Below are 23,126 nucleotides of genomic sequence, written 5' to 3'. Positions count from 1 at the left end.
ACAATTGTGGAGGTTTCAAGGTGAATTCTACACTGGGTCAATGAAACTGAGGGAATGGCCTTGCAGAGTTTGACAAGTGTGCAAAACTGCTCTGATGACTCACTGCCTTGTGAAGCGATTATGCATGAATCTCCACGGGGTCACAATGAGCATCAACTGGATTCCAAATAGAATCAGAAGCATTTGTCAAAAACTGAAACGTGTTTTCACTCAACATCTCCTGGGAGACTTGGTGAGAAAGCAGAGTCCGCTTTTGGACCCAATGTAAGTGGTTCAGGGATGTATTGCTTAAAAAGGCTTAAAAGCCAATCACTAGTCAGGGCAGGAGCAAATAAAGCCTTGTATAATTTGTGTTGGCAGATGGGGGCGTGGTGGGAATGTTGTATACTAGAATCTGACATGCGGAAAGCAAAGAGAGGCCCACCGCGAAGGTGGTGACTGTGACCGAGAGGCTCCACCGCTGCTCTCGAGCAGAGGGCCATGCTGACTCTGGTTTCTCTTCATAACGCACAAGTCTTTCGCCTTTTACTAAAGACTTCCGTGGAGAGGAACAAACATGAGTTGAATCTATTTTTGGCAGGCTTTGCTGTATGGCTGAGCCTTATGAAATTGTGAAAAGTCAAAGAGCTGTTTAGGTCAGCAATCAAGTGTCCACAAAGGAGAGCTTGGGCGGAGGTGATGAGCAGCCATTGTTATGCACACCTACAAACGGGGTACCACAGCAAGGGAGATTTGTGCCAAGAGTTTAGCTTGGACATCCAACACTTGTGGATTATCGCTTCTCGGCCTTTTGGCTAAGATCTAGCCAGGTGAGAAGGGTTTGCGGACGTGGATTGTCATAATGACGTCAGCAACAGTTTCACAGCAGGGACTTCCCGTGCTGAAAAATACTTTGAGATTCATTTGGAAGAGTACTGAAGTTTTTTTGGATAGGAGAGAATTTGGAGTTAATATTCTTTTTGGAGCCTTGTCCCTCAAGATAGATGACCTCCTCTGCTTGCAGAGAAATGCCACCGACCGTTTTTTTGATGTTACGTTCTATAATCTCACCAAGATGGAGGAAACGAAAAGGTTGGCTGATCGTTTGGCTGATGGACCACTGAGGGAGTACCAGATTCAAAGCCTTTGCCGAACTGGTGAGCGTGTTATCACAATTCATAACTATAATCCCTGGGTAACTGAAGAAGCAACCAGATACTTCCTTTCTAAGCATGTGACAGTGATTTCGAGCATGAGGGAAATCAGGGACTCTCTTGACGTTTGGACTGGAAAAAGACAATGTCGTGTGCGGCTGAAGGATGACCCAGATGGTCACGATGGCTACCACCACCCCCCTGCCTCCTTCACCATAGGCACAAATAGAGGATATCTGTACTACTCGGGCCAGCCTATTTACTGCAGAAAATGCACAGACTTTGGTCACACGGCAGAATCCTGCACGCAGGTGAGGTGCAGAAATTGCAAGGGTCTAGGACACAAAATGGGGACTTGTGACCGTTCCAGAAAATGCAATCTTTGTGGGTCTGAAGGTCATTTATTTAAGCACTGCCCTGAGGTCCGCTCCTCCTATGCAAGCATTGTAAGGCGACCAATGTGCGAAGATCCTGATGCCTCCTCCCTGAGAGCAATTAACGAGGTAATTGATCAAATGTTTGTGGACAATGAGATTGAGGCAAATGTGGTTGATCCACCTGAACGAGCACCTCCCCCAGAGAAGAAGAAGGGGGAGGAGACTACAACCTCAGAGGAGAGCCAACCTGTTCCTGAGTGGACCACAGTGGAAAGCAGGGGAGGCAAGGGGAAAAAAAGGAGGATCGAGACAAGCGCTGTGCCCCTGGGAGTGGATAGCGTGTTCAGTGTTCTTTCTGAGGTTGTGGAGGAGTCGCAGGAGGAAGGGGAGATGGAGGGGCTGCAGGTGAACAGCGATCAGGATGTGAAGGCTGCTGCCAGGGTGGATGGGCTGGAGGGTGGAGAACATGGACAAATTCCAGTGCAGACTGAGGTGACAGACTCTGACGGCAGCATGCCCCCGTCCGGGTGTGTCCTGGTGGAGTCCCTGGCTCCGAACAACTCTGACAGGGATTTGGTTTCAGAGCAATGCTCATTGCTTCCAGCGGGTAATACCCCCAACTCAGGGCACGCGGTGCCCGAGGAAAAGACACATAGGGAAGGCATTGAATTTGACTGTGAAGTTGAAAATTAGAGAAAACACAGTGTCTCGTCTTTGATGGTTTGTTTGTTTGTTTTGTTTTTTGTCTCATTCCTCATTTACCAGAATGTCCTCATTACATATAGTTTCCATAAATGTTAGAGGTTTGAGGAACAAGGCCAAAAGGGAAGTGGTCTTTTCTCATTTATGTTCAATCAACTTTTCTTTATGCCTTTTGCAAGAGGTCCACTTGAAAAATGAAGACGACGTGAACCTATTCTCAAAAGAGTGGACCAAAGGTGAATCTAGGTGGAGCATTGGGGGGGTCCATTCATCTGGGGTGGGAACACTATGTGGGAATAATGAAGTCCAAGTGGTTGGCAGTTTTTCAGTGGTACAGGGGAGGGTTTTGGTAACAGATATTGACTGGAAGGGAAAGGGGTTAAGAGTTATTAACATATATGCCCACTCTTCTCCAAAGGAGAGAAGGGAGCTTTTTCTTAGTCTTGACACTGCTTTCATGACCAACCGCCATGTGGTAATTGGAGGAGACTTCAATTCCCAAAGTGAGGGCAGCAAGGCCGAGGCCAGTTTAATAAATATTGTTACAAAGTATAATTTGGTGGATTCATATAAAAAAGCTAACCCAGACGATCTTGGCTTCACATGGTCAAATAGTAGAGGGGCGAAGAGTAGGATAGACTATATATTTTGTCCGGTAGAATTTCAGGTGACAGGGGCGAAAGTATCACCAGTTTTTTACACAGATCACAACATGCTCTCAGTAAAACTAACCTCAATGATGATCAAAAATGGTAAAGGGTATTGGAAATTAAACAACAATATTCTAGAGCTCCAGCAGTTTAGGGTAGCATTAAAGTGTTTTCTAAAAGATTGCTTTCATATGAGAGTATTTTATGAAAATGTCTGTGAATGGTGGGAAAGCACAAAGCTGCGTATTAGATACTACACACAGAATTACTCAAAAGAATCAAGGAAAGAGGAATTTAAATTATACTACCGACTGCAAAAAGCCATAAATAAATTAATGGAACAGAGAAATGCAGGTGGACAAATTGATAAGGACTTGCTGAAACATTTGCAAGATAAACAGAGGTTATTTTTTCACAACAGAGCAGAGGCCTATAAATTCCGGTGTCTTAGAGAGAAGTGGGAGAGTGACGAAAAGTGTTCTCCCTACTTCTTTAGACAGTCCAAAGCACAGGCAAAGAGGAGGAGCATAGTTTCCGTTTTAAATGAAACAGGTGAGGAGATTAACGATCCTGATGGGATTGCTCAAGTTATCTCTAATCATTTTTCTACGTTTTTTAAAGCAGAAAAGGTTGACTACATGAAAGGTGCAACATTGTTAGACAATATAGACAGATTCATACCTGAAGATCTGAGAACAGAGCTAGATAAAGATTTTACTTTAGAAGAAATCCTGAGGGCAACCATGTCTTTGAAAAAGGGCAAGGTGCCAGGAATAGATGGGATCACAAAAGAATTTTATATAATATTTTGGGAAGACATTGGGTCATGGCTGTTAGAGTTGTTCACTTATATATGTACATCTGGGATTATGGGGGAATCCATGAGAAAAGGGGTGATATCCCTGCTGTTTAAAAAAGGTGATGTCAACAAAATATCAAACTACAGGCCTCTAACAATGCTTTGTACAGATTATAAGATTTTTAGTAAGGTTTTGACAAACCGTTTGGTGTCAGCTCTACCCTTAATCATCGGCTCAGATCAGACATGTGCAGTACCTGGCAGGCAACTAAACTGGAATTTACAAATGCATAGAGATATACTATCTTATTCTCAGGACAGAAATATACCACTAATTGTCCTCAGTCTTGACCAGGAAAAAGCCTTTGACAGAGTTGATCACAATTTTTTGTTTAGGACACTAAAGAAATTTGGCTTCGGTGCTAGATTCAGGAGTTGGTTGAGGATTTTATACACAGAAGTCGGAAGCAGTGTTAATGTTAATGGCAACCTTGGTGAATTCTTTAAACAAACCAGAGGGGTCAGACAGGGATGTCCAGCATCAGCCCCCTTGTATGTGCTATTCATTGAAACGCTGGCATGTGCAATCAGGAAAAATGTTAACATCAAGGGTATACAGCTGCCTGGTGGTGAATCCTTGACCATATCCCAGTATGCAGATGACACTGTACTGTATTTAAAAGATGATTTCTGTCTGCGCGAAGCTATGCAGGTCATCGACACATTCTCAGTTGCTTCTGGTTCTAGAGTCAATACAGGAAAATCCCAAATCAAATACTTTGGAAAGTGGAAGGACAGAGTTGATAACCCTTTAGGGTTCTCTCTGTGTGCGGGGCCAATGACTTTACTGGGAATATCCTTTGGAAATAACAATGATGGAGAAACTAATTGGGAGACAAAATTGGGAAAAGTGCTGAAAAAACTAAATATGTGGAAATTAAGAAGGCTGTCCATTAGTGGTAAGATTTTGGTTATTAAATCTGATTTATTGCCGACATTACTTCATGTGGCTTATATTTTCCCCATGCCGGCTTTAGTTTGTTTAAAACTTCAAAAATCTCTGTTTCAGTTCATATGGGGAGGGTATGAATACATTAAAAGAGCTACAATGTATCAGCCGGTCGAAAGAGGTGGTAGGGACATGCCAAATTTAGGTTTGAAGTTCAAAGTTTTGTTTTTTTCAAATACATGTAGAATAATGTTAAACCCACCTGAACACAAATGCCAACCATTGATTAAATTCTGGCTCTCTATCCATCTGAGACCTCTTGTGGCGAAATGGGAAAACAGTTTTCCGAAAGCAGAGGTCATGCCAGATCATTATAAAAAAATGATAAGTTGGGCAAAGAAATACAAGGAGTGTTGGAAAAGAGATTCAGTAGTTAATCACAAAAAGCTGTATGAAACGTTGATTGCTAAGTTTGACCCTAAAGATGGTTTGCATGTTCATAGTGACGTGTGGAGAAGAACCCAATGCAAGAGTCTAGAAAACAGATTAAGAGATTTTAATTGGTTGGTGCTTCATAGGAAATTACCTGTGAGGAATACTCTATTTAATCATGATTTAACATTAAATAGGATATGCCCAAGACGTGGATGCAATGGGGTAGAAACCGTGGAACATGCATTATTTGAATGTCCCTTTGCAAAACAATTGTGGAAGAAATTGGGCCAAAGATTCGGGTTTCGAAAAGAGGTGAATTGGGAAAAAGTTCTGTTCATGGATTTTAGTTTAGAGGGGGACAAAGGTGTGTGCAAAGCCTTAGAACTTACATCAATTGTGAAGGCTAAGTTATGGGAGGTAAGAGGTAGTATAATAAATGAGACGGAAAAGTGGTCGATAGAAAACACTACACACAGTATTGAAGACATTATGCGGCGAAAACTTAAATTGGAGGCGAGCAAATGGGGCATCGACTCAATTAAAGATCGATGGAAAATTATTTTTGACAATCTGTAGACTGAACTCATGAAAGAGTCTTTTATTGTACCTCCTCTTATTTTCTTTTAGTCCGATAGAATTCTGGAGGTCTTAAGATGTGGAGAGATGATGATCTTTGTAATGTAAAGTATTGTACTGCTCATGAGTGAATTAAATAAAAAAAAATTCCAAAAAAAAAAAAAAAAAATCTGTTCTTATCAGTTTAATATCTGATATGTCCTCTATATGAGGACTACATATTAAGCAGATTTTTGGCAAGAGGAGCAGAAATTTGGAGCTTGCTCCCTTCTCTCCACGCATCGACCTAGCATTGCAGTGCCGCTGGGAACGGTGCACTCTGTTCTTACCTTGTAGAAAAGCAAACACTCAAACAATTGTGGAGGTTTCAAGGTGAATTCTACACTGGGTCAATGAAACTGAGGGAATGGCCTGGCAGAGTTTGACAAGTGTGCAAAACTGCTCTTATGACTCACTGCCTTGTGAAGTGATTATGCATGACTCTGCACGGGGTCACAATGAGCATCAACTGGATTCCAAATAGAATCAGAAGCATTTGTCAAAAACTGAAACGTGTTTTCACTCAACATCTCCTGGGAGACTTGGTGAGAAAGCAGAGTCCGCTTTTGGACCCAATGTAAGTGGTTCAGGGATGTATTGCTTAAAAAGGCTTAAAAGCCAATCACTAGTCAGGGCAGGAGCAAATAAAGCCTTGTATAATTTGTGTTGGCAGATGGGGGCGTGGTGGGAATGTTGTATACTAGAATCTGACATGCGGAAAGCAAAGAGAGGCCCACCGCGAAGGTGGTGACTGAGACCGAGAGGCTCCACCGCTGCTCTCGAGCAGAGGGCCATGCTGACTCTGGTTTCTCTTTATAACGCACAAGTCTTTCGCCTTTTACTAAAGACTTCCGTGGAGAGGAACAAACATGAGTTGAATCTATTTTTGGCAGGCTTTGCTGTATGGCTGAGCCTTATGAAATTGTGAAAAGTCAAAGAGCTGTTTAGGTCAGCAATCAAGTGTCCACAAAGGAGAGCTTGGGCGGAGGTGATGAGCAGCCATTGTTATGCACACCTACAAACGGGGTACCACAGCAAGGGAGATTTGTGCCAAGAGGTTAGCTTGGACATCCAACACTTGTGGATTATCGCTTCTCGGCCTTTTGGCTAAGATCAAGTGTAGTATCTGTTCTTATCAGTTTAATATCTGATATGTTCTCTATATGAGGACTACATATTAAGCAGATTTTTGGCAAGAGGAGCAGAAATTTGGAGCTTGCTCCCTTCTCTCCACGCATCGACCTAGCATTGCAGTGCCGCTGGGAACGGTGCACTCTGTTCTTACCTTGTAGAAAATCAAACACTCAAACAATTGTGGAGGTTTCAAGGTGAATTCTACACTGGGTCAATGAAACTGAGGGAATGGCCTGGCAGAGTTTGACAAGTGTGCAAAACTGCTCTGATGACTCACTGCCTTGTGAAGCGATTATGCATGACTCTGCACGGGGTCACAATGAGCATCAACTGGATTCCAAATAGAATCAGAAGCATTTGTCAAAAACTGAAACGTGTTTTCACTCAACATCTCCTGGGAGACTTGGTGAGAAAGCAGAGTCCGCTTTTGGACCCAATGTAAGTGGTTCAGGGATGTATTGCTTAAAAAGGCTTAAAAGCCAATCACTAGTCAGGGCAGGAGCAAATAAAGCCTTGTAAAATTTGTGTTGGCAGATGGGGGCGTGGTGGGAATGTTGTATACTAGAATCTGACATGCGGAAAGCAAAGAGAGGCCCACCGCGAAGGTGGTGACTGAGACCGAGAGGCTCCACCGCTGCTCTCGAGCAGAGGGCCATGCTGACTCTGGTTTCTCTTCATAACGCACAAGTCTTTCGCCTTTTACTAAAGACTTCCGTGGAGAGGAACAAACATGAGTTGAATCTATTTTTGGCAGGCTTTGCTGTTTGGCTGAGCCTTATGAAATTGTGAAAAGTCAAAGAGCTGTCTAGGTCAGCAATCAGGTGTCCACAAAGGAGAGCTTGGGCGGAGGTGATGAGCAGCCATTGTAATGCACACCTACAAACGGGGTACCACAGCAAGGGAGATTTGTGCCAAGAGGTTAGCGTGGACATCCAACACTTGTGGATTATCGCTTCTCGGCCTTTTGGCTAAGATCAAGTGTAGTATCTGTTCTTATCAGTTTAATATCTGATATGTCCTCTATATGAGGACTACATATTAAGCAGATATTTGGCAAGAGGAGCAGAAATTTGGAGCTTGCTCCCTTCTCTCCACGCATCGACCTAGCATTGCAGTGCCGCTGGGAACGGTGCACTCTGTTCTTACCTTGTAGAAAAGCAAACACTCAAACAATTGTGGAGGTTTCAAGGTGAATTCTACACTGGGTCAATGAAACTGAGGGAATGGCCTGGCAGAGTTTGACAAGTGTGCAAAACTGCTCTGATGACTCACTGCCTTGTGAAGCGATTATGCATGAATCTCCACGGGGTCACAATGAGCATCAACTGGATTCCAAATAGAATCAGAAGCATTTGTCAAAAACTGAAACGTGTTTTCACTCAACATCTCCTGGGAGACTTGGTGAGAAAGCAGAGTCCGCTTTTGGACCCAATGTAAGTGGTTCAAGGATGTATTGCTTAAAAAGGCTTAAAAGCCAATCACTAGTCAGGGCAGGAGCAAATAAAGCCTTGTATAATTTGTGTTGGCAGATGGGGGCGTGGTGGGAATGTTGTATACTAGAATCTGACATGCGGAAAGCAAAGAGAGGCCCACCGCGAAGGTGGTGACTGTGACCGAGAGGCTCCACCGCTGCTCTCGAGCAGAGGGCCATGCTGACTCTGGTTTCTCTTCATAACGCACAAGTCTTTCGCCTTTTACTAAAGACTTCCGTGGAGAGGAACAAACATGAGTTGAATCTATTTTTGGCAGGCTTTGCTGTATGGCTGAGCCTTATGAAATTGTGAAAAGTCAAAGAGCTGTTTAGGTCAGCAATCAAGTGTCCACAAAGGAGAGCTTGGGTGGAGGTGATGAGCAGCCATTGTTATGCACACCTACAAACGGGGTACCACAGCAAGGGAGATTTGTGCCAAGAGGTTAGCTTGGACATCCAACACATATGGATTATCGCTTCTCGGCCTTTTGGCTAAGATCAAGTGTAGTATCTGTTCTTATCAGTTTAATATCTGATATGTCCTCTATATGAGGACCACATATTAAGCAGATTTTTGGCAAGAGGAGCAGAAATTTGGAGCTTGCTCCCTTCTCTCCACGCATCGACCTAGCATTGCAGTGCCGCTGGGAACGGTGCACTCTGTTCTTACCTTGTAGAAAAGCAAACACTCAAACAATTGTGGAGGTTTCAAGGTGAATTCTACAATGGGTCAATGAAACTGAGGGAATGGCCTGGCAGAGTTTGACAAGTGTGCAAAACTGCTCTGAAAACTCACTGCCTTGTGAAGCGATTATGCATGAATCTCCACGGGGTCACAATGAGCATCAACTGGATTCCAAATAGAATCAGAAGCATTTGTCAAAAACTGAAACGTGTTTTCACTCAACATCTCCTGGGAGACTTGGTGAGAAAGCAGAGTCCGCTTTTGGACCCAATGTAAGTGGTTCAGGGATGTATTGCTTAAAAAGGCTTAAAAGCCAATCACTAGTCAGGGCAGGAGCAAATAAAGCCTTGTATAATTTGTGTTGGCAGATGGGGGCGTGGTGGGAATGTTGTATACTAGAATCTGACATGCGGAAAGCAAAGAGAGGCCCACCGCGAAGGTGGTGACTGTGACCGAGAGGCTCCACCGCTGCTCTCGAGCAGAGGGCCATGCTGACTCTGGTTTCTCTTCATAACGCACAAGTCTTTCGCCTTTTACTAAAGACTTCCGTGGACAGGAACAAACATGAGTTGAATCTATTTTTGGCAGGCTTTGCTGTATGGCTGAGCGTTATGAAATTGTGAAAAGTCAAAGAGCTGTCTAGGTCAGAAATCAAGTGTCCACAAAGGACAGCTTGGGCGGAGGTGATGAACAGCAGCCATTGTTATGCACACCTACAAACGGGGTACCACAGCAAGGGAAATTTGTGCCAAGAGGTTAGCGTGGACATCCAACACTTGTGGATTATCGCTTCTCTGCCTTTTGGCTAAGATCAAGTGTAGTATCTGTTCTTATCAGTTTAATATCTGATATGTCCTCTATATGAGGACTACATATTAAGCAGATATTTGGCAAGAGGAGCAGAAATTTGGAGCTTGCTCTCTTCTCTCCACGCATCGACATAGCATTGCAGTGCCGCTGGGAACGGTGCACTCTGTTCTTACCTTGTAGAAAAGCAAACACTCAAACAATTGTGGAGGTTTCAAGGTGAATTCTACACTGGGTCAATGAAACTGAGGGAATGGCCTGGCAGAGTTTGACAAGTGTGCAAAACTGCTCTGATGACTCACTGCCTTGTAAAGCGATCATGCATGACTCTGCACGGGGTCACAATGAGCATCAACTAGATTCCAAATAGAATCAGAAGCGTTTGTCAAAAACTGAAACGTTTTTTCACTCAACATCTCCTGGGAGACTTGGTGAGAAAGCAGAGTCCGCTTTTGGACCCAATGTAAGTGGTTCAGGGATGTATCGCTTAAAAAGGCTTAAAAGCCAATCACTAGTCAGGGCAGGAGCAAATAAAGCCTTGTATAATTTGTGTTGGCAGATGGGGGCGTGGTGGGAATGTTGTATACTAGAATCTGACATGCGGAAAGCAAAGAGAGGCCCACCGCGAAGGTGGTGACTGTGACCGAGAGGCTCCACCGCTGCTCTCGAGCAGAGGGCCATGCTGACTCTGGTTTCTCTTCATAACGCACAAGTCTTTCGCCTTTTACTAAAGACTTCCGTGGAGAGGAACAAACATGAGTTGAATCTATTTTTGGCAGGCTTTGCTGTATGGCTGAGCCTTATGAAATTGTGAAAATTCAAAGAGCTGTCTAGGTCAGCAATCAGGTGTCCACAAAGGAGAGCTTGGGCGGAGGTGATGAGCAGCCATTGTTATGCACACCTACAAACGGGGTACCACAGCAAGGGAGATTTGTGCCAAGAGGTTAGCTTGGACATCCAACACTTGTGGATTATCGCTTCTCGGCCTTTTGGCTAAGATCAAGTGTAGTATCTGTTCTTATCAGTTTAATATCGGATATGTCCTCTATGTGAGGACTACATATTAAGCAGATTTTTGGCAAGAGGAGCAGAAATTTGGAGCTTGCTCCCTTCTCTCCACGCATCGACCTAGCATTGCAGTGCCGCTGGGAACGGTGCACTCTGTTCTTACCTTGTAGAAAAGCAAACACTCAAACAATTGTGGAGGTTTCAAGGTGAATTCTACACTGGGTCAATGAAACTGAGGGAATGGCCTGGCAGAGTTTGACAAGTGTGCAAAACTGCTCTGATGACTCACTGCCTTGTAAAGCGATCATGCATGACTCTGCACGGGGTCACAATGAGCATCAACTAGATTCCAAACAGAATCAGAAGCGTTTGTCAAAAACTGAAACGTTTTTTCACTCAACATCTCCTGGGAGACTTGGTGAGAAAGCAGAGTCCGCTTTTGGACCCAATGTAAGTGGTTCAGGGATGTATCGCTTAAAAAGGCTTAAAAGCCAATCACTAGTCAGGGCAGGAGCAAATAAAGCCTTGTATAATTTGTGTTGGCAGATGGGGGCATGGTGGGAATGTTGTATACTAGAATCTGACATGCGGAAAGCAAAGAGAGGCCCACCGCGAAGGTGGTGACTGTGACCGAGAGGCTCCACCGCTGCTCTCGAGCAGAGGGCTATGCTGACTCTGGTTTCTCTTCATAACGCACAAGTCTTTCGCCTTTTACTAAAGACTTCCATGGAGAGGAACAAACATGAGTTGAATCTATTTTTGGTCGGCTTTGCTGTATGGCTGAGCCTTATGAAATTGTGAAAAGTCAAAGAGCTGTCTAGGTCAGAAATCAAGTGTCCACAAAGGAGAGCTTGGGCGGAGGTGATGAGCAGCAGCCATTGTTGTGCACACCTACAAACGGGGTACCACAGCAAGGGAGATTTGTGCCAAGAGGTTAGCGTGGACATCCAACACTTGTGGATTATCGCTTCTCGGCCTTTTGGCTAAGATCAAGTGTAGTATCTGTTCTTATCAGTTTAATATCTGATATGTCCTCTATATGAGGACTACATATTAAGCAGATTTTTGGCAAGAGGAGCAGAAATTTGGAGCTTGCTCCCTTCTCTCCACGCATCGACCTAGCATTGCAGTGCCGCTGGGAACGGTGCACTCTGTTCTTACCTTGTAGAAAAGCAATCACTCAAACAATTGTGGAGGTTTCAAGGTGAATTCTACACTTGGTCAATGAAACTGAGGGAATGGCCTGGCAGAGTTTGACAAGTGTGCAAAACTGCTCTGATGACTCACTGCCTTGTAAAGCGATCATGCATGACTCTGCAAGGGGTCACAATGAGCATCAACTAGATTCCAAATAGAATCAGAAGCGTTTGTCAAAAACTGAAACGTTTTTTCACTCAACATCTCCTGGGAGACTTGGTGAGAAAGCAGAGTCCGCTTTTGGACCCAATGTAAGTGGTTCAGGGATGTATCGCTTAAAAAGGCTTAAAAGCCAATCACTAGTCAGGGCAGGAGCAAATAAAGCCTTGTATAATTTGTGTTGGCAGATGGGGGCGTGGTGGGAATGTTGTATACTAGAATCTGACATGCGGAAAGCAAAGAGAGGCCCACCGCGAAGGTGGTGACTGTGACCGAGAGGCTCCACCGCTGCTCTCGAGCAGAGGGCCTTGCTGACTCTGGTTTCTCTTCATAACGCACAAGTCTTTCGCCTTTTACTAAAGACTTCCGTGGAGAGGAACAAACATGAGTTGAATCTATTTTTGGCAGGCTTTGCTGTATGGCTGAGCGTTATGAAATTGTGAAAAGTCAAAGAGCTGTCTAGGTCAGAAATCAAGTGTCCACAAAGGAGAGCTTGGGCGGAGGTGATGAACAGCAGCCATTGTTATGCACACCTACAAACGGGGTACCACAGCAAGGGAAATTTGTGCCAAGAGGTTAGCGTGGACATCCAACACTTGTGGATTATCGCTTCTCGGCCTTTTGGCTAAGATCAAGTGTAGTATCTGTTCTTATCAGTTTAATATCTGATATGTCCTCTATATGAGGACTACATATTAAGCAGATATTTGGCAAGAGGAGCAGAAATTTGGAGCTTGCTCCCTTCTCTCCACGCATCGACCTAGCATTGCAGTGCCGCTGGGAACGGTGCACTCTGTTCTTACCTTGTAGAAAAGCAAACACTCAAACAATTGTGGAGGTTTCAAGGTGAATTCTACACTGGGTCAATGAAACTGAGGGAATGGCCTGGCAGAGTTTGACAAGTGTGCAAAACTGCTCTGATGACTCACTGCCTTGTGAAGCGATTATGCATGAATCTCCACGGGGTCACAATGAGCATCAACTGGATTCCAAATAGAATCAGAAGCATTTGTCAAAAACTGAAACGTGTTTTCACTCAACATCTCCTGGGAGACTTGGTGAGAAAGCAGAGTCCGCTTTTGGACCCAATGTAAGTGGTTCAAGGATGTATTGCTTAAAAAGGCTTAAAAGCCAATCACTAGTCAGGGCAGGAGCAAATAAAGCCTTGTATAATTTGTGTTGGCAGATGGGGGCGTGGTGGGAATGTTGTATACTAGAATCTGACATGCGGAAAGCAAAGAGAGGCCCACCGCGAAGGTGGTGACTGTGACCGAGAGGCTCCACCGCTGCTCTCGAGCAGAGGGCCATGCTGACTCTGGTTTCTCTTCATAACGCACAAGTCTTTCGCCTTTTACTAAAGACTTCCGTGGAGAGGAACAAACATGAGTTGAATCTATTTTTGGCAGGCTTTGCTGTATGGCTGAGCCTTATGAAATTGTGAAAAGTCAAAGAGCTGTTTAGGTCAGCAATCAAGTGTCCACAAAGGAGAGCTTGGGTGGAGGTGATGAGCAGCCATTGTTATGCACACCTACAAACGGGGTACCACAGCAAGGGAGATTTGTGCCAAGAGGTTAGATTGGACATCCAACACTTGTGGATTATCGCTTCTCGGCCTTTTGGCTAAGATCAAGTGTAGTATCTGTTCTTATCAGTTTAATATCTGATATGTCCTCTATATGAGGACCACATATTAAGCAGATTTTTGGCAAGAGGAGCAGAAATTTGGAGCTTGCTCCCTTCTCTCCACGCATCGACCTAGCATTGCAGTGCCGCTGGGAACGGTGCACTCTGTTCTTACCTTGTAGAAAAGCAAACACTCAAACAATTGTGGAGGTTTCAAGGTGAATTCTACAATGGGTCAATGAAACTGAGGGAATGGCCTGGCAGAGTTTGACAAGTGTGCAAAACTGCTCTGAAAACTCACTGCCTTGTGAAGCGATTATGCATGAATCTCCACGGGGTCACAATGAGCATCAACTGGATTCCAAATAGAATCAGAAGCATTTGTCAAAAACTGAAACGTGTTTTCACTCAACATCTCCTGGGAGACTTGGTGAGAAAGCAGAGTCCGCTTTTGGACCCAATGTAAGTGGTTCAGGGATGTATCGCTTAAAAAGGCTTAAAAGCCAATCACTAGTCAGGGCAGGAGCAAATAAAGCCTTGTATAATTTGTGTTGGCAGATGGGGGCGTGGTGGGAATGTTGTATACTAGAATCTGACATGCGGAAAGCAAAGAGAGGCCCACCGCGAAGGTGGTGACTGTGACCGAGAGGCTCCACCGCTGCTCTCGAGCAGAGGGCCATGCTGACTCTGGTTTCTCTTCATAACGCACAAGTCTTTCGCCTTTTACTAAAGACTTCCGTGGAGAGGAACAAACATGAGTTGAATCTATTTTTGGCAGGCTTTGCTGTATGGCTGAGCCTTATGAAATTGTGAAAAGTCAAAGAGCTGTCTAGGTCAGCAATCAGGTGTCCACAAAGGAGAGCTTGGGCGGAGGTGATGAGCAGCCATTGTTATGCACACCTACAAACGGGGTACCACAGCAAGGGAGATTTGTGCCAAGAGGTTAGCTTGGACATCCAACAATTGTGGATTATCGCTTCTCGGCCTTTTGGCTAAGATCAAGTGTAGTATCTGTTCTTATCAGTTTAATATCTGATATGTCCTCTATATGAGGACTACATATTAAGCAGATTTTTGGCAAGAGGAGCAGAAATTTGGAGCTTGCTCCCTTCTCTCCACGCATCGACCTAGCATTGCAGTGCCGCTGGGAACGGTGCACTCTGTTCTTACCTTGTAGAAAAGCAAGCACTCAAACAATTGTGGAGGTTTCAAGGTGAATTCTACACTGGGTCAATGAAACTGAGGGAATGGCCTGGCAGAGTTTGACAAGTGTGCAAAACTGCTCTGATGACTCACTGCCTTGTGAAGCGATTATGCATGAATCTCCACGGGGTCACAATGAGCATCAACTGGATTCCAAATAGAATCAGAAGCATTTGTCAAAAACTGAAACGTGTTTTCACTCAACATCTCCTGGGAGACTTGGTGAGAAAGCAGAGTCCGCTTTTGGACCCAATGTAAGTGGTTCAAGGATGTATTGCTTAAAAAGGCTTAAAAGCCAATCACTAGTCAGGGCAGGAGCAAATAAAGCCTTGTATAATTTGTGTTGGCAGATGGGGGCGTGGTGGGAATGTTGTATACTAGAATCTGACATGCGGAAAGCAAAGAGAGGCCCACCGCGAAGGTGGTGACTGTGACCGAGAGGCTCCACCGCTGCTCTCGAGCAGAGGGCCATGCTGACTCTGGTTTCTCTTCATAACGCACAAGTCTTTCGCCTTTTACTAAAGACTTCCGTGGAGAGGAACAAACATGAGTTGAATCTATTTTTGGCAGGCTTTGCTGTATGGCTGAGCCTTATGAAATTGTGAAAAGTCAAAGAGCTGTTTAGGTCAGCAATCAAGTGTCCACAAAGGAGAGCTTGGGCGGAGGTGATGAGCAGCCATTGTTATGCACACCTACAAACGGGGTACCACAGCAAGGGAGATTTGTGCCAAGAGGTTAGCTTGGACATCCAACACTTGTGGATTATCGCTTCTCGGCCTTTTGGCTAAGATCAAGTGTAGTATCTGTTCTTATCAGTTTAATATCTGATATGTCCTCTATATGAGGACCACATATTAAGCAGATTTTTGGCAAGAGGAGCAGAAATTTGGAGCTTGCTCCCTTCTCTCCACGCATCGACCTAGCATTGCAGTGCCGCTGGGAACGGTGCACTCTGTTCTTACCTTGTAGAAAAGCAAACACTCAAACAATTGTGGAGGTTTCAAGGTGAATTCTACAATGGGTCAATGAAACTGAGGGAATGGCCTGGCAGAGTTTGACAAGTGTGCAAAACTGCTCTGAAAACTCACTGCCTTGTGAAGCGATTATGCATGAATCTCCACGGGGTCACAATGAGCATCAACTGGATTCCAAATAGAATCAGAAGCATTTGTCAAAAACTGAAACGTGTTTTCACTCAACATCTCCTGGGAGACTTGGTGAGAAAGCAGAGTCCGCTTTTGGACCCAATGTAAGTGGTTCAGGGATGTATTGCTTAAAAAGGCTTAAAAGCCAATCACTAGTCAGGGCAGGAGCAAATAAAGCCTTGTATAATTTGTGTTGGCAGATGGGGGCGTGGTGGGAATGTTGTATACTAGAATCTGACATGCGGAAAGCAAAGAGAGGCCCACCGCGAAGGTGGTGACTGTGACCGAGAGGCTCCACCGCTGCTCTCGAGCAGAGGGCCATGCTGACTCTGGTTTCTCTTCATAACGCACAAGTCTTTCGCCTTTTACTAAAGACTTCCGTGGAGAGGAACAAACATGAGTTGAATCTATTTTTGGCAGGCTTTGCTGTATGGCTGAGCCTTATGAAATTGTGAAAAGTCAAAGAGCTGTCTAGGTCAGCAATCAAGTGTCCACAAAGGAGAGCTTGGGCGGAGGTGATGAGCAGCCATTGTTATGCACACCTACAAACGGGGTACCACAGCAAGGGAGATTTGTGCCAAGAGGTTAGCTTGGACATCCAACACTTGTGGATTATCGCTTCTCGGCCTTTTGGCTAAGATCAAGCGTAGTATCTGTTCTTATCAGTTTAATATCTGATATGTGCTCTATATGAGGACTACATATTAAGCAGATTTTTGGCAAGAGGAGCAGAAATTTGGAGCTTGCTCCCTTCTCTCCACGCATCGACCTAGCATTGCAGTGCCGCTGGGAACGGTGCACTCTGTTCTTACCTTGTAGAAAAGCAAGCACTCAAACAATTGTGGAGGTTTCAAGGTGAATTCTACACTGGGTCAATGAAAATGAGGGAATGGCCTTGCAGAGTTTGACAAGTGTGCAAAACTGCTCTGATGACTCACTGCCTTGTGAAGCGATTATGCATGAATCTCCACGGGGTCACAATGAGCATCAACTGGATTCCAAATAGAATCAGAAGCATTTGTCAAAAACTGAAACGTGTTTTCACTCAACATCTCCTGGGAGACTTGGTGAGAAAGCAGAGTCCGCTTTTGGACCCAATGTAAGTGGTTCAGGGATGTATTGCTTAAAAAGGCTTAAAAGCCAATCACTAGTCAGGGCAGGAGCAAATAAAGCCTTGTATAATTTGTGTTGGCAGATGGGGGCGTGGTGGGAATGTTGTATACTAGAATCTGACATGCGGAAAGCAAAGAGAGGCCCACCGCGAAGGTGGTGACTGTGACCGAGAGGCTCCACCGCTGCTCTCGAGCAGAGGGCCATGCTGACTCTGGTTTCTCTTCATAACGCACAAGTCTTTCGCCTTTTACTAAAGACTTCCGTGGAGAGGAACAAACATGAGTTGAATCTATTTTTGGCAGGCTTTGCTGTATGGCTGAGCCTTATGAAATTGTGAAAAGTCAAAGAGCTGTTTAGGTCAGCAATCAAGTGTCCACAAAGGAGAGCTTGGGCGGAGGTGATGAGCAGCCATTGTTATGCACACCTACAAACGGGGTACCACAGCCAGGGAGATTTGTGCCAAGAGGTTAGCTTGGACATCCAACACTTGTGGATTATCGCTTCTCGGCCTTTTGGCTAAGATCAAGTGTAGTATCTGTTCTTATCAGTTTAATATCTGATATGTCCTCTATATGAGGACTACATATTAAGCAGATTTTTGGCAAGAGGAGCAGAAATTTGGAGCTTGCTCCCTTCTCTCCACGCATCGACCTAGCATTGCAGTGCCGCTGGGAACGGTGCACTCTGTTCTTACCTTGTAGAAAAGCAAACACTCAAACAATTGTGGAGGTTTCAAGGTGAATTCTACACTGGGTCAATGAAACTGAGGGAATGGCCTGGCAGAGTTTGACAAGTGTGCAAAACTGCTCTTATGACTCACTGCCTTGTGAAGTGATTATGCATGACTCTGCACGGGGTCACAATGAGCATCAACTGGATTCCAAATAGAATCAGAAGCATTTGTCAAAAACTGAAACGTGTTTTCACTCAACATCTCCTGGGAGACTTGGTGAGAAAGCAGAGTCCGCTTTTGGACCCAATGTAAGTGGTTCAGGGATGTATTGCTTAAAAAGGCTTAAAAGCCAATCACTAGTCAGGGCAGGAGCAAATAAAGCCTTGTATAATTTGTGTTGGCAGATGGGGGCGTGGTGGGAATGTTGTATACTAGAATCTGACATGCGGAAAGCAAAGAGAGGCCCACCGCGAAGGTGGTGACTGTGACCGAGAGGCTCCACCGCTGCTCTCGAGCAGAGGGCCATGCTGACTCTGGTTTCTCTTCATAACGCACAAGTCTTTCGCCTTTTACTAAAGACTTCCGTGGAGAGGAACAAACATGAGTTGAATCTATTTTTGGCAGGCTTTGCTGTATGGCTGAGCCTTATGAAATTGTGAAAAGTCAAAGAGCTGTCTAGGTCAGAAATCAAGTGTCCACAAAGGAGAGCTTGGGCGGAGGTGATGAGCAGCCATTGTTATGCACACCTACAAACGGGGTACCACGAATAGGGAGATTTGTGCCAAGAGGTTAGCTTGGACATCCAACACTTGTGGATTATCGCTTCTCGGCCTTTTGGCTAAGATCAAGTGTAGTATCTGTTCTTATCAGTTTAATATCTGATATGTGCTCTATATGAGGACTACATATTAAGCAGATTTTTGGCAAGAGGAGCAGAAATTTGGAGCTTGCTCCCTTCTCTCCACGCATCGACCTAGCATTGCAGTGCCGCTGGGAACGGTGCACTCTGTTCTTACCTTGTAGAAAAGCAAACACTCAAACAATTGTGGAGGTTTCAAGGTGAATTCTACACTGGGTCAATGAAACTGAGGGAATGGCCTGGCAGAGTTTGACAAGTGTGCAAAACTGCTCTTATGACTCACTGCCTTGTGAAGTGATTATGCATGAATCTCCACGGGGTCACAATGAGCATCAACTGGATTCCAAATAGAATCAGAAGCATTTGTCAAAAACTGAAACGTGTTTTCACTCAACATCTCCTGGGAGACTTGGTGAGAAAGCAGAGTCCGCTTTTGGACCCAATGTAAGTGGTTCAGGGATGTATTGCTTAAAAAGGCTTAAAAGCCAATCACTAGTCAGGGCAGGAGCAAATAAAGCCTTGTATAATTTGTGTTGGCAGATGGGGGCGTGGTGGGAATGTTGTATACTAGAATCTGACATGCGGAAAGCAAAGAGAGGCCCACCGCGAAGGTGGTGACTGAGACCGAGAGGCTCCACCGCTGCTCTCGAGCAGAGGGCCATGCTGACTCTGGTTTCTCTTTATAACGCACAAGTCTTTCGCCTTTTACTAAAGACTTCCGTGGAGAGGAACAAACATGAGTTGAATCTATTTTTGGCAGGCTTTGCTGTATGGCTGAGCCTTATGAAATTGTGAAAAGTCAAAGAGCTGTTTAGGTCAGCAATCAAGTGTCCACAAAGGAGAGCTTGGGCGGAGGTGATGAGCAGCCATTGTTATGCACACCTACAAACGGGGTACCACAGCAAGGGAGATTTGTGCCAAGAGGTTAGCTTGGACATCCAACACTTGTGGATTATCGCTTCTCGGCCTTTTGGCTAAGATCAAGTGTAGTATCTGTTCTTATCAGTTTAATATCTGATATGTCCTCTATATGAGGACTACATATTAAGCAGATTTTTGGCAAGAGGAGCAGAAATTTGGAGCTTGCTCCCTTCTCTCCACGCATCGACCTAGCATTGCAGTGCCGCTGGGAACGGTGCACTCTGTTCTTACCTTGTAGAAAATTGAACACTCAAACAATTGTGGAGGTTTCAAGGTGAATTCTACACTGGGTCAATGAAACTGAGGGAATGGCCTGGCAGAGTTTGACAAGTGTGCAAAACTGCTCTGATGACTCACTGCCTTGTGAAGCGATTATGCATGACTCTGCACGGGGTCACAATGAGCATCAACTGGATTCCAAATAGAATCAGAAGCATTTGTCAAAAACTGAAACGTGTTTTCACTCAACATCTCCTGGGAGACTTGGTGAGAAAGCAGAGTCCGCTTTTGGACCCAATGTAAGTGGTTCAGGGATGTATTGCTTAAAAAGGCTTAAAAGCCAATCACTAGTCAGGGCAGGAGCAAATAAAGCCTTGTAAAATTTGTGTTGGCAGATGGGGGCGTGGTGGGAATGTTGTATACTAGAATCTGACATGCGGAAAGCAAAGAGAGGCCCACCGCGAAGGTGGTGACTGAGACCGAGAGGCTCCACCGCTGCTCTCGAGCAGAGGGCCATGCTGACTCTGGTTTCTCTTCATAACGCACAAGTCTTTCGCCTTTTACTAAAGACTTCCGTGGAGAGGAACAAACATGAGTTGAATCTATTTTTGGCAGGCTTTGCTGTTTGGCTGAGCCTTATGAAATTGTGAAAAGTCAAAGAGCTGTCTAGGTCAGCAATCAGGTGTCCACAAAGGAGAGCTTGGGCGGAGGTGATGAGCAGCCATTGTAATGCACACCTACAAACGGGGTACCACAGCAAGGGAGATTTGTGCCAAGAGGTTAGCGTGGACATCCAACACTTGTGGATTATCGCTTCTCGGCCTTTTGGCTAAGATCAAGTGTAGTATCTGTTCTTATCAGTTTAATATCTGATATGTCCTCTATATGAGGACTACATATTAAGCAGATATTTGGCAAGAGGAGCAGAAATTTGGAGCTTGCTCCCTTCTCTCCACGCATCGACCTAGCATTGCAGTGCCGCTGGGAACGGTGCACTCTGTTCTTACCTTGTAGAAAAGCAAACACTCAAACAATTGTGGAGGTTTCAAGGTGAATTCTACACTGGGTCAATGAAACTGAGGGAATGGCCTGGCAGAGTTTGACAAGTGTGCAAAACTGCTCTGATGACTCACTGCCTTGTGAAGCGATTATGCATGAATCTCCACGGGGTCACAATGAGCATCAACTGGATTCCAAATAGAATCAGAAGCATTTGTCAAAAACTGAAACGTGTTTTCACTCAACATCTCCTGGGAGACTTGGTGAGAAAGCAGAGTCCGCTTTTGGACCCAATGTAAGTGGTTCAAGGATGTATTGCTTAAAAAGGCTTAAAAGCCAATCACTAGTCAGGGCAGGAGCAAATAAAGCCTTGTATAATTTGTGTTGGCAGATGGGGGCGTGGTGGGAATGTTGTATACTAGAATCTGACATGCGGAAAGCAAAGAGAGGCCCACCGCGAAGGTGGTGACTGTGACCGAGAGGCTCCACCGCTGCTCTCGAGCAGAGGGCCATGCTGACTCTGGTTTCTCTTCATAACGCACAAGTCTTTCGCCTTTTACTAAAGACTTCCGTGGAGAGGAACAAACATGAGTTGAATCTATTTTTGGCAGGCTTTGCTGTATGGCTGAGCCTTATGAAATTGTGAAAAGTCAAAGAGCTGTTTAGGTCAGCAATCAAGTGTCCACAAAGGAGAGCTTGGGTGGAGGTGATGAGCAGCCATTGTTATGCACACCTACAAACGGGGTACCACAGCAAGGGAGATTTGTGCCAAGAGGTTAGCTTGGACATCCAACACAAGTGGATTATCGCTTCTCGGCCTTTTGGCTAAGATCAAGTGTAGTATCTGTTCTTATCAGTTTAATATCTGATATGTCCTCTATATGAGGACCACATATTAAGCAGATTTTTGGCAAGAGGAGCAGAAATTTGGAGCTTGCTCCCTTCTCTCCACGCATCGACCTAGCATTGCAGTGCCGCTGGGAACGGTGCACTCTGTTCTTACCTTGTAGAAAAGCAAACACTCAAACAATTGTGGAGGTTTCAAGGTGAATTCTACAATGGGTCAATGAAACTGAGGGAATGGCCTGGCAGAGTTTGACAAGTGTGCAAAACTGCTCTGAAAACTCACTGCCTTGTGAAGCGATTATGCATGAATCTCCACGGGGTCACAATGAGCATCAACTGGATTCCAAATAGAATCAGAAGCATTTGTCAAAAACTGAAACGTGTTTTCACTCAACATCTCCTGGGAGACTTGGTGAGAAAGCAGAGTCCGCTTTTGGACCCAATGTAAGTGGTTCAGGGATGTATCGCTTAAAAAGGCTTAAAAGCCAATCACTAGTCAGGGCAGGAGCAAATAAAGCCTTGTATAATTTGTGTTGGCAGATGGGGGCGTGGTGGGAATGTTGTATACTAGAATCTGACATGCGGAAAGCAAAGAGAGGCCCACCGCGAAGGTGGTGACTGTGACCGAGAGGCTCCACCGCTGCTCTCGAGCAGAGGGCCATGCTGACTCTGGTTTCTCTTCATAACGCACAAGTCTTTCGCCTTTTACTAAAGACTTCCGTGGAGAGGAACAAACATGAGTTGAATCTATTTTTGGCAGGCTTTGCTGTATGGCTGAGCCTTATGAAATTGTGAAAAGTCAAAGAGCTGTCTAGGTCAGCAATCAAGTGTCCACAAAGGAGAGCTTGGGCGGAGGTGATGAGCAGCCATTGTTATGCACACCTACAAACGGGGTACCACAGCAAGGGAGATTTGTGCCAAGAGGTTAGCTTGGACATCCAACACTTGTGGATTATCGCTTCTCGGCCTTTTGGCTAAGATCAAGTGTAGTATCTGTTCTTATCAGTTTAATATCTGATATGTGCTCTATATGAGGACTACATATTAAGCAGATTTTTGGCAAGAGGAGCAGAAATTTGGAGCTTGCTCCCTTCTCTCCACGCATCGACCTAGCATTGCAGTGCCGCTGGGAACGGTGCACTCTGTTCTTACCTTGTAGAAAAGCAAGCACTCAAACAATTGTGGAGGTTTCAAGGTGAATTCTACACTGGGTCAATGAAAATGAGGGAATGGCCTTGCAGAGTTTGACAAGTGTGCAAAACTGCTCTGATGACTCACTGCCTTGTGAAGCGATTATGCATGAATCTCCACGGGGTCACAATGAGCATCAACTGGATTCCAAATAGAATCAGAAGCATTTGTCAAAAACTGAAACGTGTTTTCACTCAACATCTCCTGGGAGAC

General features: G+C 44.9%; 35 non-coding genes and 1 pseudogene across 35 annotated transcripts; all 36 read left to right on the top strand.

Annotated features, from left to right (window-relative positions):
- The first annotated feature begins 484 nt into the window (after positions 1 to 484).
- On the top strand, positions 485 to 597 carry LOC133963384 (U5 spliceosomal RNA). The gene has a single exon (XR_009922886.1). It is a non-coding gene; the product is annotated as a U5 spliceosomal RNA (small nuclear RNA).
- A 5,166-nt stretch (positions 598 to 5,763) lies between these two features.
- Positions 5,764 to 5,944, top strand: LOC133963027 (U2 spliceosomal RNA; annotated as a pseudogene).
- A 513-nt stretch (positions 5,945 to 6,457) lies between these two features.
- Positions 6,458 to 6,570, top strand: LOC133963686 (U5 spliceosomal RNA). Its single transcript, XR_009923176.1, has one exon. It is a non-coding gene; the product is annotated as a U5 spliceosomal RNA (small nuclear RNA).
- Positions 6,571 to 6,747: 177 nt separating this feature from the next.
- On the top strand, positions 6,748 to 6,939 carry LOC133962677 (U2 spliceosomal RNA). Its single transcript, XR_009922256.1, has one exon. It is a non-coding gene; the product is annotated as a U2 spliceosomal RNA (small nuclear RNA).
- A 513-nt stretch (positions 6,940 to 7,452) lies between these two features.
- LOC133963707 (U5 spliceosomal RNA) lies at positions 7,453 to 7,565 on the top strand. The gene has a single exon (XR_009923194.1). It is a non-coding gene; the product is annotated as a U5 spliceosomal RNA (small nuclear RNA).
- Positions 7,566 to 7,742: 177 nt separating this feature from the next.
- Positions 7,743 to 7,934, top strand: LOC133962710 (U2 spliceosomal RNA). Its single transcript, XR_009922286.1, has one exon. It is a non-coding gene; the product is annotated as a U2 spliceosomal RNA (small nuclear RNA).
- A 513-nt stretch (positions 7,935 to 8,447) lies between these two features.
- LOC133963383 (U5 spliceosomal RNA) lies at positions 8,448 to 8,560 on the top strand. The gene has a single exon (XR_009922885.1). It is a non-coding gene; the product is annotated as a U5 spliceosomal RNA (small nuclear RNA).
- Positions 8,561 to 8,737: 177 nt separating this feature from the next.
- On the top strand, positions 8,738 to 8,929 carry LOC133962612 (U2 spliceosomal RNA). The gene has a single exon (XR_009922194.1). It is a non-coding gene; the product is annotated as a U2 spliceosomal RNA (small nuclear RNA).
- Positions 8,930 to 9,442: 513 nt separating this feature from the next.
- LOC133963787 (U5 spliceosomal RNA) lies at positions 9,443 to 9,555 on the top strand. Its single transcript, XR_009923271.1, has one exon. It is a non-coding gene; the product is annotated as a U5 spliceosomal RNA (small nuclear RNA).
- A 180-nt stretch (positions 9,556 to 9,735) lies between these two features.
- On the top strand, positions 9,736 to 9,927 carry LOC133962914 (U2 spliceosomal RNA). Its single transcript, XR_009922479.1, has one exon. It is a non-coding gene; the product is annotated as a U2 spliceosomal RNA (small nuclear RNA).
- A 513-nt stretch (positions 9,928 to 10,440) lies between these two features.
- LOC133963382 (U5 spliceosomal RNA) lies at positions 10,441 to 10,553 on the top strand. Its single transcript, XR_009922884.1, has one exon. It is a non-coding gene; the product is annotated as a U5 spliceosomal RNA (small nuclear RNA).
- A 177-nt stretch (positions 10,554 to 10,730) lies between these two features.
- Positions 10,731 to 10,922, top strand: LOC133962882 (U2 spliceosomal RNA). Its single transcript, XR_009922449.1, has one exon. It is a non-coding gene; the product is annotated as a U2 spliceosomal RNA (small nuclear RNA).
- Positions 10,923 to 11,435: 513 nt separating this feature from the next.
- Positions 11,436 to 11,549, top strand: LOC133963824 (U5 spliceosomal RNA). The gene has a single exon (XR_009923307.1). It is a non-coding gene; the product is annotated as a U5 spliceosomal RNA (small nuclear RNA).
- A 179-nt stretch (positions 11,550 to 11,728) lies between these two features.
- Positions 11,729 to 11,920, top strand: LOC133964198 (U2 spliceosomal RNA). Its single transcript, XR_009923665.1, has one exon. It is a non-coding gene; the product is annotated as a U2 spliceosomal RNA (small nuclear RNA).
- Positions 11,921 to 12,433: 513 nt separating this feature from the next.
- Positions 12,434 to 12,546, top strand: LOC133963381 (U5 spliceosomal RNA). The gene has a single exon (XR_009922883.1). It is a non-coding gene; the product is annotated as a U5 spliceosomal RNA (small nuclear RNA).
- Positions 12,547 to 12,726: 180 nt separating this feature from the next.
- On the top strand, positions 12,727 to 12,918 carry LOC133962709 (U2 spliceosomal RNA). Its single transcript, XR_009922285.1, has one exon. It is a non-coding gene; the product is annotated as a U2 spliceosomal RNA (small nuclear RNA).
- Positions 12,919 to 13,431: 513 nt separating this feature from the next.
- Positions 13,432 to 13,544, top strand: LOC133963380 (U5 spliceosomal RNA). Its single transcript, XR_009922882.1, has one exon. It is a non-coding gene; the product is annotated as a U5 spliceosomal RNA (small nuclear RNA).
- A 177-nt stretch (positions 13,545 to 13,721) lies between these two features.
- Positions 13,722 to 13,913, top strand: LOC133962610 (U2 spliceosomal RNA). Its single transcript, XR_009922192.1, has one exon. It is a non-coding gene; the product is annotated as a U2 spliceosomal RNA (small nuclear RNA).
- A 513-nt stretch (positions 13,914 to 14,426) lies between these two features.
- On the top strand, positions 14,427 to 14,539 carry LOC133963378 (U5 spliceosomal RNA). The gene has a single exon (XR_009922881.1). It is a non-coding gene; the product is annotated as a U5 spliceosomal RNA (small nuclear RNA).
- Positions 14,540 to 14,716: 177 nt separating this feature from the next.
- LOC133964197 (U2 spliceosomal RNA) lies at positions 14,717 to 14,908 on the top strand. The gene has a single exon (XR_009923664.1). It is a non-coding gene; the product is annotated as a U2 spliceosomal RNA (small nuclear RNA).
- Positions 14,909 to 15,421: 513 nt separating this feature from the next.
- LOC133963376 (U5 spliceosomal RNA) lies at positions 15,422 to 15,534 on the top strand. Its single transcript, XR_009922879.1, has one exon. It is a non-coding gene; the product is annotated as a U5 spliceosomal RNA (small nuclear RNA).
- A 177-nt stretch (positions 15,535 to 15,711) lies between these two features.
- LOC133962609 (U2 spliceosomal RNA) lies at positions 15,712 to 15,903 on the top strand. The gene has a single exon (XR_009922191.1). It is a non-coding gene; the product is annotated as a U2 spliceosomal RNA (small nuclear RNA).
- A 513-nt stretch (positions 15,904 to 16,416) lies between these two features.
- On the top strand, positions 16,417 to 16,529 carry LOC133963375 (U5 spliceosomal RNA). Its single transcript, XR_009922878.1, has one exon. It is a non-coding gene; the product is annotated as a U5 spliceosomal RNA (small nuclear RNA).
- Positions 16,530 to 16,706: 177 nt separating this feature from the next.
- Positions 16,707 to 16,898, top strand: LOC133962906 (U2 spliceosomal RNA). The gene has a single exon (XR_009922471.1). It is a non-coding gene; the product is annotated as a U2 spliceosomal RNA (small nuclear RNA).
- Positions 16,899 to 17,411: 513 nt separating this feature from the next.
- On the top strand, positions 17,412 to 17,524 carry LOC133963374 (U5 spliceosomal RNA). Its single transcript, XR_009922877.1, has one exon. It is a non-coding gene; the product is annotated as a U5 spliceosomal RNA (small nuclear RNA).
- Positions 17,525 to 17,701: 177 nt separating this feature from the next.
- LOC133964195 (U2 spliceosomal RNA) lies at positions 17,702 to 17,893 on the top strand. The gene has a single exon (XR_009923663.1). It is a non-coding gene; the product is annotated as a U2 spliceosomal RNA (small nuclear RNA).
- Positions 17,894 to 18,406: 513 nt separating this feature from the next.
- On the top strand, positions 18,407 to 18,519 carry LOC133963373 (U5 spliceosomal RNA). Its single transcript, XR_009922876.1, has one exon. It is a non-coding gene; the product is annotated as a U5 spliceosomal RNA (small nuclear RNA).
- Positions 18,520 to 18,696: 177 nt separating this feature from the next.
- On the top strand, positions 18,697 to 18,888 carry LOC133962794 (U2 spliceosomal RNA). Its single transcript, XR_009922366.1, has one exon. It is a non-coding gene; the product is annotated as a U2 spliceosomal RNA (small nuclear RNA).
- Positions 18,889 to 19,401: 513 nt separating this feature from the next.
- LOC133963685 (U5 spliceosomal RNA) lies at positions 19,402 to 19,514 on the top strand. The gene has a single exon (XR_009923175.1). It is a non-coding gene; the product is annotated as a U5 spliceosomal RNA (small nuclear RNA).
- Positions 19,515 to 19,691: 177 nt separating this feature from the next.
- Positions 19,692 to 19,883, top strand: LOC133964194 (U2 spliceosomal RNA). Its single transcript, XR_009923662.1, has one exon. It is a non-coding gene; the product is annotated as a U2 spliceosomal RNA (small nuclear RNA).
- A 513-nt stretch (positions 19,884 to 20,396) lies between these two features.
- LOC133963704 (U5 spliceosomal RNA) lies at positions 20,397 to 20,509 on the top strand. Its single transcript, XR_009923192.1, has one exon. It is a non-coding gene; the product is annotated as a U5 spliceosomal RNA (small nuclear RNA).
- A 177-nt stretch (positions 20,510 to 20,686) lies between these two features.
- LOC133962708 (U2 spliceosomal RNA) lies at positions 20,687 to 20,878 on the top strand. Its single transcript, XR_009922284.1, has one exon. It is a non-coding gene; the product is annotated as a U2 spliceosomal RNA (small nuclear RNA).
- A 513-nt stretch (positions 20,879 to 21,391) lies between these two features.
- Positions 21,392 to 21,504, top strand: LOC133963372 (U5 spliceosomal RNA). Its single transcript, XR_009922875.1, has one exon. It is a non-coding gene; the product is annotated as a U5 spliceosomal RNA (small nuclear RNA).
- Positions 21,505 to 21,681: 177 nt separating this feature from the next.
- On the top strand, positions 21,682 to 21,873 carry LOC133962608 (U2 spliceosomal RNA). The gene has a single exon (XR_009922190.1). It is a non-coding gene; the product is annotated as a U2 spliceosomal RNA (small nuclear RNA).
- A 513-nt stretch (positions 21,874 to 22,386) lies between these two features.
- On the top strand, positions 22,387 to 22,499 carry LOC133963371 (U5 spliceosomal RNA). The gene has a single exon (XR_009922874.1). It is a non-coding gene; the product is annotated as a U5 spliceosomal RNA (small nuclear RNA).
- Positions 22,500 to 22,676: 177 nt separating this feature from the next.
- On the top strand, positions 22,677 to 22,868 carry LOC133962792 (U2 spliceosomal RNA). Its single transcript, XR_009922364.1, has one exon. It is a non-coding gene; the product is annotated as a U2 spliceosomal RNA (small nuclear RNA).
- Positions 22,869 to 23,126: the final 258 nt, after the last annotated feature.

This window comes from Platichthys flesus, chromosome 10 (genome assembly GCF_949316205.1).
Source record: "Platichthys flesus chromosome 10, fPlaFle2.1, whole genome shotgun sequence".
Taxonomy (NCBI): Eukaryota; Metazoa; Chordata; class Actinopteri; order Pleuronectiformes; family Pleuronectidae; genus Platichthys; species Platichthys flesus.
The sequence above is the reverse complement of the archived record's forward strand: the minus strand, read 5'-3'. Positions and strand labels throughout refer to the sequence as shown.